This window comes from Rousettus aegyptiacus, unplaced genomic scaffold, assembly GCF_014176215.1.
Source record: "Rousettus aegyptiacus isolate mRouAeg1 unplaced genomic scaffold, mRouAeg1.p scaffold_m13_p_9, whole genome shotgun sequence".
In the NCBI taxonomy this organism is placed as follows: Eukaryota; Metazoa; Chordata; class Mammalia; order Chiroptera; family Pteropodidae; genus Rousettus; species Rousettus aegyptiacus.
Window position 1 is genome coordinate 70412084 of NW_023416312.1, and position 19254 is coordinate 70431337.

The 19254-nt window shown below is 33.5% G+C and overlaps 2 pseudogenes; one reads left to right on the forward strand and one right to left on the reverse strand.

Annotated features, from left to right (window-relative positions):
* Positions 1-7113: 7113 nt before the first annotated feature.
* Positions 7114-7232, reverse strand: LOC118608084 (annotated as a pseudogene).
* A 7679-nt stretch (positions 7233-14911) lies between these two features.
* LOC118608492 lies at positions 14912-15030 on the forward strand (annotated as a pseudogene).
* The last annotated feature ends 4224 nt before the right edge of the window (positions 15031-19254 follow it).

Here is a 19254-nt window from a genome sequence, read left to right on the forward strand (position 1 = left end):
ATTCTCTGCTTTGAGCTTGGGAATGTTCAAGTAATGACCTCCTATGGAGCTGGGAAATGTCTCCACTCTTCCTACCTCCCAGATTACATGAAGTGGCCCCCACTTTGTTTCTGTTTACCCATCAATAAAGAAGGGACCATTTCCATGCTGATTTTAATATGGAGAAATTTGGGTTCTAGGTGGGTATTCAGCTATCAAGTAGTGTAATAGAATTATCTCTGTCCAATCGGTCTATCAATCATATTCAACGCAAAATTAATATGGATGCCTAAGATTCTTTGGTATTTTTTCGAGCTAGGTTCATTTTTATTGGGGTGGGTCAGGTATTCCAGTATGTGCCTCTTTCCTTTTCAGTCTTTTAATTACCAAAATTAACCCCTTCCAAGCCATCAAACAGTTAAGGAAGGAATAAAAAATTTGTATTATGATTACAATTTAAAATTTTTCAAAAAAAAACCCTTTCTGTTAAAAAAATTCACAAATAATAATGGTGCTGTGTTGATCAATTGGTGATCAGATGGTACAATAAGAAATGTTCTAATCTAAGAGTCCTAAATTAAAATGTAGTTAGACTAAAAAATGTTAGTAAAATATTTCTTTTACTTTATTCTGATACTGGATTTAACTACCTTCAAATATCTATGTTCCTAGATATTGTTGTCTTTACTCTGTATCCCCTTCTTTCAATTAGGGAGACAGATAAGCAGTATTCTTGAGAATATAAGGTCACCATCATTCCATAAATGGATTCCAGTGGCTGCTACAGAAACAAGTGGTGAGTGTTCCCTGTTACATGCAAACTATAAATTAATTAAGTTGACGACTTTTCTTTCTTTACGTTATATTTTCAGAGTGACTTTTGAAATACCATGTGTTGCATTTTCTGATTATAAAAGTAACATATGGTCATTGTAGAGAATTGATAGTACAGAAAGGTGCTAACAGGAGAATAAAATTCTCAGCATCTAGAGATAATAGCTGGTAGTATGATGTATTTATTTATAAGTTTTAATGTGTATATAAAATATTTTTAATTGAAATAATATTATATATAAAATGCTGTACATTGGCTTTTCAAAGTGTCCTTAAATTTGAAACATTTTAAAGTATCAGCAAGTATTCGAAAACAATTTAAAAGTTATATAACATTTTGTTTTATGAATATACCATGGGTTATTTATTAAAAATAACATGCTTTCATTGTTGGAAATACAGTTTGATTCTAACTTTTCCATCTTAAAAATAATTCTATACTTAAACTTCATCTGAATTTCTGATTGTTTTATTATACTATAATCTACAAAGGGAATTACTGGGTCTAAGTGTGTGATTTTTTTCAAAAAACATTCATGATAAGAATTTTTAAATTATTTTAAATATTTGTACCAATTTACCATTGTCAGTGTTTGAGTGTGTCCATTTCTCCCTAATAATCATTTAATAGTGCTTAATTTGATTGACAAAAATCACTGGTGCTTAATTTGATTGACAAATATCACTGGTATTTTAAAAGATTGAACATTTAATAAATATGTTCATTAGGTTCTTGAACTTGTTCATGCATATTTATCTCTATTCTTCGTTATCCATTTTCTTTTTTTATTTTATGAGCTTTTTAATCTTTCAAATCTATTGTCCCTTTTTAATGTTTGTTGCAAATATTTTTTTTCAGGTTTTCTTATTTAGTAATGGCTTTTGAGCTTCACATTTTTTTTCGTTTTCATATAGTCGAAATCTATTGATTTTTCCATATGTAATTTCTTCCATTGCTTATATGCTTTAAAAAATATATTCTTATTTAGTAGAATTTTTGTTACTTTTAATTAGTTAGACTTATAATTTTGAAGGCAGTGGATTTCTTCTACGCAACTGAAAATATAACTATAGCTGTACTTTGTTCATTTTAAGTATTTTATAGACAGATTTGGAAGTGTGAGTTACAAAAGTAGGAGCAGCTGTAATTCCTTTTACACAGGACCATGTGTGGAGAAGAGAATCTTAAGAAGTCTTTTTTGAAAAGACTTGAAATGTTGACGTTTTATTGCACTGAACAACTGTGTTGATTGAATGTTTCACATTATTCACTTCGCACTGTGTAAGAGCTCTGTAACTCAAGGCAACACAATACTCACGCTGAAGAATACCCCAGCAATTTTCACTTTGAGGCTTATTCAACTGTAGTCTTATCTCAGAACAGCTAAAACAGTATTTCTCAAAGGGTGGTCCTTAGACTCCTTGCAACATAATCACTTAGATTACTTGTTAAAGTGGAGATTCCTGTATCCTCCCTCCAAACATAATAATTTAAATGGCTTGGGGTTGGGATCTCAGAATGCACATTTTAACATGAATCACAGATGATTCTAGTATACTCTAAAGTTTGAGAATCTCTGGGCTAGAAAGGAATATTACTTTAAGAAGTGGATCTTGGAGGTAAAGAACAAAAAGCAAGCATGTGAGACCTTGTGATCAAAGACAGATCTGAAACCAGTATATCGGCCAACAGGCAGAAGGGACAGTCAGAATGCAACAGGGTATAGGTGGAAGAACACTGGCCTATTAATGAGGAAAAGGAACTCTGCTACTTAATATCTTGTGTCCTAGGGGAAGTCACAACTCTTCAGGCTTCTTATCCTTAAAAATAAGAAATACTTGTACCCAAGTATAGTTATGAGTCATTTAACAACAGAGATACATTCTAAGGAATGTGTTGCTATGTAATTTCATTGCCGTGTGAACATCATGGAGTGCATTTACATACACCTAGATGCAATAGCCTACTACACACCTAGGCTATATGATATAGCCTATTGCTCCCAGATAAAAAAAACCTATATAGCATGTTGCTATACTGAATACTATAGGCAATTGTAACACAATGGTAATGTAAACATATCTAAACATAGAAAAGGTACAGTAAAAATACAATATAAAAGATAAAATTCATACAGTTGTATAGGCCACTTACCATGAATGGAGCTTGCAGGATTGGAAGCTGCTCTGGGTGAGTCAGTGAATGAGTGGTGACTGAGTGTGAAGGCCTAGGCCATTACTGTATGCTGCTGTAGACTTTATAAATCCCACAACCTCTCCCTCTGCTTCCTTGTGACAGGGTTAGAAATAAACTTCAAAGTTGTCAATGCTGCTCCATGAACAGGGATGAGGGCCAGATTGATTGGAAATATTGAGGAGAAACTGACTGAGTGAGGCATAGATCTCCATAATAGTGACTTTCAGGAGGAAGTGAAAGTTGGCCTGAGGATCAGTAGGAATAAGGAATCAAGATGGAGACATAAAGGAATATAGAGATTGCCATGGCAATGTGGTTTTGGCTATTGCATGTTGGAGCTGTGGTCAGATTAAGGAACTTTGTGGTATTCATTTAAAAAAAGAAGGTATTTAATGTGGAGAGGATATAGAACTGAGGACTCAATATTTTGACTTCAGATATTTGATTTTGGTTCCATGACCTTACCTGGCTCTCTCTGGCATGAAATTGATGAAAGAAACAAAACTCATCTATGCTTTACATCATTATAACCTGAACATGTTTTTAAAGTACAGGGACAGGCTGGCTTAACACTACTACAGAAAGCTCTTACTGGAGCGGCAGTGGCACTTAATACATCTTAAGGTGGCTCTTGTAGACCTGTGTCCTTGTACAGGATCTTAAGTCCTCAACAAAGAATTTACAGCAACATACTCTGAAGACCATGAAGCTAGATCTGGGAGGGCTATAGCATACTCTGAATATGTAGTGATGGGGGGCAAGATTCCCTGTGCTGACTGGTGAGGATATAATCTGTGCACTCAAAATTGAGGTGCTACGAGTGAAAAGGACTCTATTTACAAGCCCCCACAGATATTGCTCCCATCTGAGAAAAAAATTCTCCTAAATTACATATTCTTCCATTTCTTACAAGAAATTCAGCTCTATTATAATCTTATGGGACCATCATCGTATATGCAATCCACTGTTAACTGAAACATCATTATATGATGAATAACTGTATACAGGATTATAAGGATTGAGTGAAATAACAAATTTAACTGTGCTTTGTAAAGTTCACAGTTTTATTGTTAATAATAGAATCAAAGGAATTTCTAGTGCTAATCAGTACCATGTGGCTCCAGGTACCAATGACTCAGTGTTGACAAGTTTCAGAGTTCAGTGTCAAGAAATGCAGTCCCTGGGAGGACTTGAAGTGTAGCTAAGGGTAAAGGAAAGGAGAAGTTAGTGTATCAATTGAAGGACTATAGTAGAAAGACCGCTAGTTATTAAAAGACCTATATCAGACAAAACAAAGCTGTAAGTGATCTCAGTCTTACTGAGTGATGTGAATAACAGCCACCAAGTTCCTTTATCAGGCTTTATATTCCCCCTCTCCTCCTCATTTGGAAGCAGAATTGGGTCTGAGTATGAGGTGAAAGCACAGCTGTAAGAGGTGGTAAGTTAAACTGGTTCATAGAATTAGAAGACTGATAGCTATGAAAATTGAGTGGAGGTGGAAGGAGTCCAAGCATATACCTTTTCTGTTGTCATAACTTCAGGATATGAGAAATATGCCTTTTAAACAGTCTAATTTCCCTTTAACTTCTTTATAATATTTCAGTGGCATTTATGTATTACAAAATTAATATATTCCAATGTTATGAAATCTTACAAGGTAAAAATAGATTATAAAGCAGTAGATAGAGATGTGCATATTATTTGAACCAGGCTGATGCAAGGTCTATTCATTAAGTATAGTGGAAAGAACATGGGTTTTGGTCTATTAAGAACCATCTGAATTATTCCTGAATTGAAATTCCCTTTAAATTTCTTATGATCTGTGTAATCTTGAATATGTTATATATGACCCACCATTTTTAAAATTTGGAAAATGGAGATAATAATTTCTACTCGAATAGTTATTTGAGGATTAAATCAGTTATAATTGTAAAAGAACCTGGTACAATGACTGGTACATAGTAAGTGCCTGGTATCCTTTTTTAATTAATTAATAAAATTTCAAGAGTTTTTATCTGATTTTCTAATATAGTGCCTAAGCTCATTGTTTTATCTCTGATCCTACGGAGTCTGTTATTCTTCCTCCCTTAGTTTTAACCTTTTTTGCTTGATCCATCTTTTTGATCCATTTCTCTTTCATGTTTTCTCACTCCTTCCCACCTTTATTTCTAAGAAAGTGAGGTTTCATTGTTCTGGAATTTAGGACCACTTCTCTCTTGATGAAAAATTTTGTCCTTAGCTTCCTGAATACTGAATAGTTTCCCCTAGTCTTCTACTCAGATGTATCTCTCTGAACTAGCCTTCCACTTTGTGAGCCCTTCCGAAATTTTTATTCTGCATCATTTACCTGCTACTGTATTCAAGGTTTTATTTATTTGTTTTTTAATTTTTAATTTTTCCAATTAGAGTTGACATTCAATATTTTATATTAGTTTCAGGTATATACTATAGTGGTTAGTTTAGTACCCACCTGGTACCATACATAGCTATTACAATATTATAGACCATATTCCTTAGTCTGTACTTTATATCCCTATGATTATTTTGTAACTACCAGTTTGTACTACGTAATTCCTTCACCTTTTTTCATCCAGCCTTCCAACCCCCCTCCTATCTGGAAACCATCAAAATAGTCCCTGTATCTATGACTTTGTTTCTGTTTTGTTTGTTCATTAATTTTGTTCTTTAGTTTCTACATATAAGTGAGATCAAATGATATTTGCCTTTTTCTATCTGACTTATTTTACTTAGCATAATACTCTCTAGGTCCATCCATGTTGTCACAAATGGTAAGATTTCGTTCTTTTTATGGCCAAGTAATATTCCATTGTATGTATGTACCACCTCTTCTTTATCTTGGCTATTGTAAATAATGCTGCAATGAACATAGGAATGCATATATCTTTTCAAAATTTTTTTTTGATTTCTTTATGTAAATACTCAGAAGTGGAATTGCTGGGTCATACGGTAGTCCTATTTTTCATTTTTAAGGAATCTCCATGCTGTTTTCTATAGTAGTTGCACCAATTTGCAATCCCACCAACAGTGTTTGAGGTTTACCTTTTCTTCAAACACTCACCAACACTTGTTTGTTGATTTTGATGATAGCTACCCTGACAAGTGTGAGGTAATATCTCATTGTGTTTTTAATTTGCACTTCACTGATGATTAGTGACATTGAGCATCTTTTTATATGTCTGTGGCCATCTATATGTCTTCTTTGGAGAACTGCCTATTAAGTTTCTTTAAAGTTTTTTTAATATCCCTTTCCTTTATTCTAGGGTAATTTTTCTAGCTCTTCAATGTTTATCATTCCTTTCCAGCCACATTCAAGTCTTCCCAGAGATACGCAAAAACACAGTGACATAAATTCCAACTAGTAATAGATGATATCCCAACCAGGCTGGAATTTTCACCAGTTGGCTTTGCAAGTATGACAAAAGACCTCTTTTAAGACTCTAGAATATACTGTACTTAGAGCAAATATTCACTTCAGCTAAACCCCTATTTACCTAAAAGGGCCCAGTAAGTTATTCTAGTTACTGCATTATCAATATTTTGGATTTTTTTTCAGTGGGGAAAAAAAACCCTTTCTCTTCTTTCTCTCTGCATCTAAGTAGCTCTGGATAACAGAATTGCAAAGTTTTTTTTTTAGTTTGAGTTTACGAAAGGGAACAAGCTTCTTTCTGAGATATTTGTTTGGAAGCCCCACACATCTGGGTATGGTCAGTGCTATAGTTGGTAGAAAATAAAAATAATTCGCCCACTTATTCATTCAACAAATTGTTATCAAGAACTATATAAATATGTAAAGCTCTAGATGAAGGAATTAAGATGGATAAACATAGACCCTGCTGAAATCTCACAGAGTTTATCATTGAATAGGAGACATAAACCACAAACAAATATAATACATGGCATAAAAGGATAAATATCATGTGAGTGGTAAAGTGGAAAAGAATGTATTTTCCGAGAAGGAAAAGATTTCTCCAGGCATAAAACCTCATGTGATTAGTTTCCCTCTGTGACTGACCAGATGGTATGTCAGGCTCATAAAGAATGCTTCAGCAACAAGAATTTTTTCAATATTTCCTCTTTTTTTATGCCTACAGCACCCGGTCTTCCTAGGTTGTCTCCCATCCAAGTACTAACCAGGCCTGACTCTGCTTAGCTTCTGAGATCAGATGGGATCAAGTGTGTTCAGGGTGGCATGGCCACAGACTCAATATTTCAACTCAGTATAAAGAAAAAATGAAATTCAATTGTCTCAACAATAAGAAGAGTGTCATTGGATGAAGGCAGCCCATGAGCACCAAATACCCTGACAATTGCAGTGCTCCATCTGTAAAGGCTTCTTTCTTTTCCTCAGGTTGTGGAAATAAAATAAAACGGTACTCAAAAAAAGCAAAGTGGAGAATTTCCAATTTTAGCCTTTAAGAAATGGTTTGTTGACATACAATAGAATGAAAATAATGATAGACCTTTTGTTACCAGAGTATAATGACCCTCGTGGCCTTTCGCCTCACTCCGTATCCTGTACTTTAGATGGTAAACAGCTATTTGAGTGGCAATATTGAAAACGATTTTAACTCTCTCCACAAGTGTGAAGCAGGGACAGAACCCACATTTATTCACTGACCTAAGACTACTAGCAAAAGAATGTTCCTGAATTTTCCCTTTCCCCCAAGCTCGCCCAAACAGAAAGTCTGGTATTAATAAATAAAGGGCCTCAACTGAGAAGGCAGAGAATCCATGGATAGCTAGAAAACTTATCAACTTGGAACTTACTCTTACATTGATATTGATATTGCATAGGAACTTAGATTTTAAATTCTGTAGATTAAATTGCCACCATCCCAAGCCATTAGAAAAGTAATGGTCAAGGAAAAAAAGCTTTTTTTTCTTCATATAGTACTGTAAAAATTCTGACTGTTTTTTAAAAAATGTTGGGTTACAAAACCTGACTCTGAGTTTTAAATGACACCGATGTGATGGAGAAATACCTTGCCAGATTTAGAAAATAAAATTACAGGATGTCTAGTTGAATTTTAATTTGAGATAAACAACAAACAAATTTTTTAGTATAAGTATGACCCATGCAATATCGCACAACCCTAACTTTAGAGAACATTGTTTGATTATATAATATTCTTATGAACTGGATAAAGTTTAGGAGGTAGGTTTGCTTTTAGTTCCAGAGTTTTCATCATTCTCCATGCCTGCATGTCTTCTCAGTATACAAGATTTCTTTGAATAAATGCAAAGATCTTCTGTGAAGAAGACAATTCATTTCATGAATGAATTACTTTAAAGCCCACCACCCTTCTGCAAAAAAAAAAAGTGAACAAAAAGCCTTTTTTTAGTCCCCTCAATTGCTCTTCACTTGCTGATCTGGGTTGAATCATTCACACAAATGTCTCAACTATAAATGCCTCAACACTCTGCTGTTCTTGCTATGAAGACTCAACCAGAATGAGGTGGGGTGGAGCGGGGTGGAGGATGGGGAGAGTCTAGGAACTGAATAAAAAAAAAACAGTAATATTTTAAATGAGAATTTGGAGAGCATCCAAAATGAATATGTAATAAACTAAAATGTAGACTTTGCAAGATTTTCCCTTAAATAAAGAATATCACCTCCCCAAATATAATTCAGATGCTTTACCTTTTTTGATAATTTCAGTGGATATTCAATTTACTTTTCCATCAGAGGGTTCAAAAATGTCTGAAAAGCTGATGATTCTGCATGTAGTTCTTAACCAGTTTTACAAGAAAAAAATACATCTTTATATTTGAATACCTTGATGTCTGCTTCCAGGATTACTTAATTACTCCTTATCTCAAAAAGAGATTAGTTTCCTCCACCTCAGACCATCCTGAAAACAGATACTAAGTATAACAAATAGAACAAATGAATATAAATGATATAGGCTGTTTCCTTAAATTTATAACAATCTTAGAAGGGCATCAAGTTATGCAAAAAAAAATACTGTAAGAAATATTATTGATTTTCAGTATTTCCTTTATTGTATTATAAAAAAACATTTTCATGAAACTCTGAGACAGATTATCAAGATTTTCACTCTAGTAGGACAGGTATCCTGGGTGATTAAATAACATTAAACATCATATTTAATTTTAAAAATTATTGCTTTTCAAACAAGTCTCATAAATTCTTTAACTTTTTAATTAAAAATGTGATTTACACACTCTTGTTTTTTGTTTATATGCTTTGTTAAAATAGACAGTATTTTTGTGTACTGTACTTACTTGAAACCCTATGAGTTATTGAGTTACATAGGTAACATTATTTTACTGATGAAAAATATTGAGGTTCAGAGAGGTTAGGTGATTTGCAGAAGGATACACAGAAATGATTGCCTAAGCTGCCTTTAGAAATGAGTAAGAACTCTATTTAGGCACTTTCACATATAATATCTGCCCTCTCAGGATATGGAATAATAATGGAAAAATATTGGTATGCTTCTGTTATGATGACTATAAAAGCTTTTGTTCAGCCCCAAAACCTACAAAGGTTCAAAAAGATACCATACTCCTAGATGCTGACATAAGAAAAGGCACAACTTTGGATAAAGTTTCCATGTTGATTGAGAAAATATTTTTCTATATCTGACTTTATACCGTATACATTATATAGTATGTCTTTTGTGCAAGGAAGCTTCAATTACAGCAACTAAATTAAAATAAAAGCCTATATGCAGACAAAAAATATTTTTAAAGTAATTAAAAATTTTTTCCACATCATGAATTACATATATTTGACAATAATGTTGGCATGCAAATATGTACAGTAAAACTGCATTAACTGAGATTCTAATAATATAAAATATATAATAATCAAGTTATATGTTAGCCTTAAATATATTTTTTCACTGTAATTAAAAAAAATTGCCAAGCAAATTGATTAAGTCCACAATTCTTAATACATGTACTCTGAGAACTTTCAAGCACACATACACATACATATGCACATATATATTAGTATGCTAATTTAGAATATTCTTTTCAATAAAAAATCTTGATAGGTTTACATAAAAACTTCATTAGTTTGGCTTAACTTAATGTACATCCTCAAACAAAAATTTCATATTTTAACATACTTGAAGTTCTAGACAGGGCAATTGGGCAACAGAAGAAATAAAAGGCATTCAAACTGGAAAAGTAGAAGTAAAGCTATCCATATTTGCATATGTGAGTGTATGTATAGAAAATACTAAAAAATGCACAAAAACATTACAACTAGTAAATGAATTCAACAAATTTAAAGGATACAATATCAACATGCCAAAATTAATTCTATTTCTATACACTAGCAGTGAACAATTCAAAAACGAAATTTTTAAAGAATTTTAAAGAACTCTTACAACTTTACAAAAAAAGTTTATTCCTTGTTAAAGTTTCAGAATACTAGTAATAGAAAAAACTTTCTCAATTTGACAAAAGGCACCTACAAAAACTCTGTAGATAATATCACACTTAATGGTAAAATAAAAAATAAAATAAATTTAAAAAAAAACACCTGAACACTTCGCTTTTAAGATCAGGAACAAAATGAGAAATTCTGTTCTTTCCACTTCTTTTCAACATCATACTGGATGTTCTAGCAAGTATGACAAGGCAAGAAATAAAAGGCATACAGATTGGAAAGGAAGAAGTAAGACTCTTCACACATGATAAGATCATCTATATAGAAAATCTTAAATCTACAAAAAAAAACTATAAGTGAGTTTAACAAGGTTATAGGATACAAGATAAAAATAGAAACATCAATGTTCTTTTTATGTACTAGCAACTAACAATTGGAAATTTTACTTAAAACAATACCGTTGACAACAGCACAAAAAATAACCATGAAGTACTTAGGTGAAAATCTAACAAAAGATGTTCAAGACCAGTATACTGAAAACTACAAAACACTACTAAAAGAGGTTAAGGAAATTATAAATAAATAGAGAGATATATGGTGTCCATAGATCATAAGACTCAATTTTGTTATTTTGTCAATTTTCTCCAAGTTGATGTATAAATCCATATTTATTCAAATTGATATGGAAATACAAAGTATCTAGAATAGCTAAAACAACTTTAAAAAAGAGTACAAAGTTGTAGAAGAGTATCTGTTTTGAAAACTTTATAGAAATCAAAACCTTGTAGCATTAGTGTCTTTACACGAGTTTATCTTTATAAACATGTAGAATAATGAAACAGAATTAGAGAGTTCAGAAATAAACCCACACGTATATGGACAGCTGATTTTCAACAATGGATTAAATACAATTAAATGAAGAAAGGATAGTATTTGCTACAAATTGTGCTGAAAAAATTAGATATCTGTACGTAAAAACACTAATGTGGGTCTACACCTTTTATCATATATGAAAATTAACTCAAAATGTATCATGGATTTAAATGTAAAACCTGAATATATAAAGCCTCTAGAAAAAAAATATAGGAGAGTTTTTCATCCTTGGATTGGCAAAGACTTCTTAGATATGACACCAAGGTACAATCCATAAGAGCAAAAATTGATAAAATAGACCATCAAAATTTTAAAATTCTGCCCTTTGAAAGACACTATTAAAATAATGTAAAGACAAGCCATTGACTGGGTGAAAATTTCACATATAGATGATAAAGACTTATATAGAGATGATCTAAAGCACTTTCAACCCAATTTAATATGGGCAAGATTTGAATAGACACTTTACTAAATAAAATATATGAATGGCAAATAGACCCATGAAAAAGATGATTATCATTAGTCATTGAAGAAATGAACATTAAAACTACAATAAGATACCACTACACATCAATTAGCATTGCTAAAATAAAAATAACTGGCCATACCAAGGATTAATGAGGAAGTGAAGGGACTGGAACACTCATATACTGCCACATACTATGGGAATGTAAAATGATACAACCACTTTGGAAACCAGTTTAGCAGCTTCTTAGAATGTTAAACATACACATAGCATATGATACACCCATTTGACTCCTAAGTAATTCAAGAAAAATTAGAGCATATGTTCATACGAATACTTGAACACGAATGATCATAACATCTTTATTTGTAAAATAACCCCAAATAAGAAACATCCCAAGTATCTACCAGCAAATAAAAGGATAAACAAATTGTAATATATCCTTACAATAGAATATTACTGACTACTACAAAGAAACAAACTTTTGATACAGGCAAAAACTTGGATGAATCTCAAAATGATTATGCTGAGTGGCATAATCTAGTGAAAAGAGTTCAGACTGAATGATTCCACGTATATATAAAATATAATATGCAAACTAATCTATAGTGACAGAATGCAGATCAGCGGTTGCCTGGGAATGCAAGAGGCAGGGATTGAGCATGAGGAAAGGATTTCAGAAGGGCACAAGGGAAATTTTGAGGGGTGATAGATTCGTTCAGTATATTGATTGTGGTAATGATTTTATGTGTATATGCATATGTCAAAATTTATTAAATTGTACAATTTAAATTGTACTCAGTTTATTGAATTATATCCTAATAAAGCTATTAAAAATTAAATATTAACTTATAATATTTTTTCCTGGAAAGCTTTCATAGTAAGTCATATAACTGTCTCACTCTCACTGGCATTTCTGTGTTAATTTGGAGCCAAATAACAGGACTTCCCTGAATGAATACATTAAACTTTCACGAATTTAACTGGTTATTTAATCCTAAAAAAAAAAAAATGAGAGCAGAATGGCCTAGCAACTGTTCTGAAAAACTGAAATAAGTTGAGGCCAAGAACAGTGTTATCACAGAGAATTGATTTTACCTAACTAGTAAAAGAAACCAAGTATTGTCTAAAAACATAAACGGAGAGATATACAGCACTCATTGGTTCGAAGACTCATATCATGATATCAATTCTCCCGAATAATATAACTAACACTGAGGAGGGCACCTACCAGGCACTCAGTAAATTGTTACTTTTGTTGTCACTTTAATATCAGAAATTTCTATAAAACATAAATCATACTTTTGATAGTAACCAATTAAAACTTGAGACAGTCTCTTGAAGACAGAAACTACGCTAGATTAGAAAACTGGAGACCTAGTTGTACTTCAGCTGTGCCAACATTTAGTTTTGCAATATTGTGACAAGTCATTTCACCTTGCTGGGCTTGAGTTCTTCACTTATGAAATCAGGTGATTAATAGATGCTTACTCCCATTCTACTTCTCATACTTATCTAAAACATAGAGAGTTTAACAATAAATTTATAATTATCACTGCTGCAACTTGAGCATTAAGGAGCAGAGTAAAATGTTATATAAATGCAAGCTAGAGTGAGCTTTTTGTCTGAATTATTTCAAATAATTGCCTTAACTATCAATTGTCATTATAGATATATCCATGCTGTGTTAGTAATGTCCAAAAAATAATAATAATAAATGCTCAGAATTTTGTACTTTCTCAAATCAGATGACTAAGAGAAAGCAAAGAATTAGTTTTTATGGTCTTCTGATTTAGACTTTCAAGGCATTCACAATGCAAACTGATAACTGATAACCGAAAAGCCTTTAAAGTAGCATTTTTTAAAAAGTCCTTGTTGTTTTATTCTTATGCTAAATATTTGGGCACTGTTTTGAGGATACATACAATTTTACACTCAACCAATTAGACAGGAAAGTTGTCAGTTTACATGTCTTATCAACAGTGTTATTTTTATTTCCCTACAATGGTTTCTTTAGCACACTCAGGTGTTACAATCCAAAATCATTAATAGCTTACTTTTTCTTTGGGTACGTTAATATTTCTCAAAAGAACAAAAAATGATGTAGTATGCACTGTTCTAAATAAAACATGAACCTTAGAATTGTCCTTCTTTTCCTTTAGGATGAACCTCTTTTCCTATTCACTCATACCAGTTCATTTGTTCTAGTCACCTACTCATATCCAATAATAAAGTTTTGTTTATATTTAGTTTGCTAAATGACTGCTAAGGGATTTTATATTCATCAATATATATAGATAGAAATATTGTTCTTCTACCTATGTTCTGAGAGTTCAAACTCTCTTGGATAGTTAAAATTTTAAGAAATATGAAATGCTTTGCTTCATTTTCATGTTTTTAGTGAATTTTAATATTTCACTAAGATTGAGAGCCTTGAATGTATCAAGGTCTCTTCAGAGTTTTCAATGGGTAACAGACTTCTTTATATCCATATATATTCTGCTTTACAATTTCTACAGTGTCACATTTAAACTATGGGTTAATGTTTCTGCATTCTAGTTTGACAATGAGCCCTAACATGGTACCATTTCATTCCATTAAAAGAGAAAAAAACACCTATTTGCAAAGCAAGTGGCTCATATAAAGTAATCTGACTGATAGAGAAAGAACAGTTCCCAGCACGTAATGAAAATATCTTTCACCACAGGTGAAGTAGAATCGTAGAAGTCTTCCATCTGTAGCTGCTTTTGACAGTGCCGATCTTACTTAAATAAAATTTCTCTTGGATCCCCCATAGTATTTTGACCACTAAGATTTTAGAGGCTGAAACATGATTACATTTACAATATGGGCTATCACAAAGAGAGCCCTACACTTTTTCAAATTTGAATGGGATGGGCATTCTATCATGCCTATTCTATTGGTTACCTTGTCTCATAAAAATTCTTTATAAATTTACCATCCAAATGTCTAGATATGTTTCTTTCAAATAAAAACTTCTCTGAAATATATAATTTGTCTTGTGTTTTCAAGATTGTTTAGGTGATCCTAACAAATAATTAAGCAGTCTAGCATTAAATAAGGAGTCAGACTTCTGTTCTCATACCAGCTTCATTGCATATTTACTGTGTAGCATTAGAAAAGTCCACTCACTTTTCTCATCAGAGTTATTGTGAGAGTCTATGGTCATACCACCCTGAATGCACCTGCTCCTGTCTGATCTCAGAAACTAAGCAGGGTTGGGCCTGGATAGTACTTGGATGGGAGATCACCTGGGAATACTGGGTGCTGTAGGCTAAAAAAAAGAGAAAGAAAGAAATGACCAATTCCAGAATTGGGCCAGGGAGAGAGTTACTGTGAGGGTTAAATGCAGATATATGTGAAAGACCCTTTTAAACCATAAAGTATTACGTGTATATGAGGTGTTTTCTCTAAATAACTACCCAAACGAACATTTCCATCAACTTATCTCTATTCAATTTTTTTCTCAAATTACATCCATATTTTCCCCTCTGCAATGTCCTCACTGATCCATCTCTTCAAGCATGTTTTAAAATGATGAGTTCTGAGCTGTTACATCCTAAGAAAAGGAGCCAAGTCCTTATAGATTGTTCCTGAGGATAGCTGCCCAAGTGTTGCTTTGGCTAAAATAATCAGGAAAATGTTTAATATCATTATGAAAAACAAGAGAAAAAAAACAATAAGTAGTCATCTCACACTTCCAAAATCCTTGAGGTCTCTGCAGCTGGCCTGTTTTATTATAGTTCCGGTCTGCGTACAAGACAGAAATAATAGAGTTGGAGAAGATGCAGAAAAAAGTAACTCAAATGATGAAGAGGATTATAGAAAGCAGGGAAGGTGGCAGTAGGTAAGGCTATACATCAAATGACAACTCTTCTTAATGAAACTGGCTAAGGGTAAGTCTTATTGAAGAGTTCTGTGGTTGGCAGTCTTTGTTACTGGTATCTTATCAGAGCATGTGTGCTAAACAGTTTCTTCTCCAAATGGCCTCAGCCTTACAGCTGAAGTTTTACTCTTCTTTCTCTGTTCAATTGAAATTACTATATTCCAATATATCCTCATGTAGCAGGAGCTTCTCCTGGGGAATGTCAGGATGTCCTTATATACCAGTAAGGGGCAGATAAAGAGTCTTATTTACTGAGCTTGAAAGGTCATTCATAATAGTTCTGGTTTGATGCCCCCTCCAGGCCAGTCAACTTACTCTTAAGGCTCCATGTGTCTCGACAAGTTATGTACATTAGAATCACCTGGGGAATTGTGGTGCTATTAATCACTTAGCACTTAATTTATCTATTGTGTGACATTAGAATGTCATATGTGCATTTTTTAATACAGAACATAACTAAACAGACAGTAAGAATGCATCAGTAAATAGAAAACTGCTCTTGGTTTTATGTTATATTTAAATTTCTCAAACAGAAAGGCATCCAAGGTTGAATCTGCTCAGAAGCCAAGGTTGGCTTTAGTTGTCAAAAGGTAAGAGGCAAATAACCACTTACATAAGCATCTCCATTAGGCAAGGCTAACCCCCATTCTTTAAAATCCTGCTTCTACAGCTTTCTACTTACAACACCTATCTCAAACCACTTTCACATATCATACAAATCATTGCCTATTTAAAATAGGAAGGAAAAAAGCCAAATCTTAGCAAGTCTTCAAAAATGAACGCTTCAATTCATTTCCCTCTCCCTCTCCCTCTCTCTCATCTAAATATTCTCTTATTACTTGCATCAATTATACCAAGTGACCCCCTGCTGATTCCCCTAGAACAGACAGGGCTGCTGCCGGTCCATACAGTGTCTTTGCATAATTTAGAAAACAACACTCTCAGAACACAGACCTAGCCCACTGCTCTTCATGGGTTATATATCAACCCCATTTCATTCTCTCATGCAGATGCCCTTGTGCAATGAGTAATGTGACAGCTGTGAGACGAGTGATGCTAAACGGGTTTAATTTTTGGTGTCCATTCTAATGAATCAATAATAGCTGTCTAAAAAACATGATGTTGAGAAAAATTCTATAGCTGTTTTCAGGGTCAACAGATAAATTGTATTGTAAGTAATGATGATTTGCCTGGGTTGGGAGAATGGCACTAGATGTGACAGGAATTTGCTATCTAAGGACTAGAGGCTTCTAGCCTGTCCTAAAGAGGTAGGAGGCTTAAGATAGGCAGAAGTTGATGTAAAACGTAGCCTCAGACAAGTTATATAATTTATAGACTATTAGTTTGCAATACCCTTGTAATGCAGTGCAAGGATCCTACTTCTTCATGTCTGTAACACAACATCTAGCTGAGCTAACATTTTTCATGAATACTAAGTCTAAGGGTAGTGGTCACATTTGGTTTAAGGGAACAGGGAGAAAACAGAGGCTAAGAACCTCTCAGTAATCTAAAATTACAAGTAGATTCACATATTCAGGGGATGACCTGATTCTAGGAGATGGTCCATATGCACCATTTTACAAATAAGAAAAGAGAAGTTCCAAGAGTTTAACTAATTGGTCAAAATCAGACAGCCGGTCAGCGTCTGAGATGTAACTTAAACCCATGTTTGTCTGACAATAATTAAATCAGTGATTTTTTAATTATTTTTGATATGATAAAAGCAATGGATTGTCTCCCCAGAAAAATAAACTTGTGCAAATGCAAACCAGACCCTGCACTTTGGTACTGTTCTTTAACATGACCTAGGGCTCTGTAGGTGATTTTGGTAGATAATTTTACCCCAAACACAGGACTAGATCTTCTTCAGACTCCTGATGGTTCTAGAGGGGGTGAGGGCAGGGAATATTATTTGCTAATGAAGGCATCTCCAGAACCCAATGTAGCATTTCGAAGGGTTAGCAGGTTTTGCCAAACATTTTCTTAGAGGGTCAGAAAACAAACATTTTAGGCTTGTAGGTATATGGTCTCTGTGACAACTACTTATTTCCTCAGTTGTAGACCATACGCATGGCTATGTTCCAATAAAACTTTATTTACAATATGAGGTTGTAGGCCTTCAGGCCATAGTTTGCTGACCCCCAGATTAGAAAGTGGCTACGCTCTGTTGTAATGATATAATGCTATAGAATCTAATGTGTGCTTTTGTCCTCTTATATATCTCTCCCTAATTCCCGGGAGCCAAATATAATTATTCCTAGTGAAAAAAGTACAAAATATTACTTAGGTAAGGACAATTGGAATAGGAAGACTTGGTTTCAAATCCTAACTCTCATTTACTTGTCTATGTAGCCTTGATCCTGCTACTTTAACTGCTTGAGCATTAACAAAATAGAGTATAATACCAGTAAAATGAGTATAATAATGGCAACTTTGCAAGGTTGTTGTGAAGCACGCAGTGGGTATTCAGTAATGCATTATAAACTAAACTGTTCAATGAATTTCACCTCCCTGTCCTTATTCCTTTCTTCTGACCACCCTATCATAATAAAGAACCCCATCATCAACTTAAGTTGTGTTTATTCTAAAAGTAAGGCACAATATTTACTCTTTCTGAAGATACTATATTTCATAATCCTCTGAACTTTGGATGTGGATTTTTCCCCCAGCAGCATCATTCTTCATGTGGTTTTCCTCCCTTAAAGCTCCTCTTCATGTCTTTTGTTTATCTAAAGTTTCACTTTTAGGCCAATTTTCTTCTAAATTGTAGTTTATTGGATTCAGGCACAGGTATGCTATACTAGGGAAGTCTTTCTCAAACTTGCTCAAGTATCACAGAGTATACTTGGAAGTCATAGTGCTCTTTGCGGGACTTCAACAAACAATATTTTTTCCTTTAATTCCATCACTTAATAGTGAGAAGAATGAAATAATAGCAGTATCACAGCACCTGCCACTTGGGAGCAACTTATTATGTACCAAACATTCTGCTGATCCCTTTACGTGCATGTCTTTGTTCCCCTCTCACTATAAACCCGTGTAATGTGTGCTATGTGAAGATGGAGGCTCAGAGACTCTCAGAGGCTTGCCCAAGGTCACACAATCAAGAAGTAATGAAAACCAGATTTGCACCCTGGACTTCAAAGTTTATAATCTTAATCACTGCACGTACTGCCTTTCCTTATCAACAATTGTGCTAATAGAAAACATAACTATATGACAAGAGGGCACTATTAAATACAAATCTTAGAATGTGCATTCAAGCACACACAAAATAAGATGACAAATACATATGTTCCACTGAGTATTTCATGAATATTTCTTTGCACATCATAGTAACGCAGTCTTTTTGTCCCCTTGAGCTTGTTTACAGTAATTAGCTGTACTTCTTTATCTCTCTGAGGTTCATTTAGAAGCATCAGTTGATACCAAATGATGTTTGTTTGTAATTAGCAACTAATACAAGGAAAGAGAATTATTGGTCTTAAGGGTGCATTTCTGATTACTTCAAGAAACTGTTCTGAAAGCAACGAACAAGCAAGACAAACAAACAAAAACTCATAGACACAGACAACTGTTTAGTGGTTACCAGAGGGAAAGGGGAAGGGAAGAAG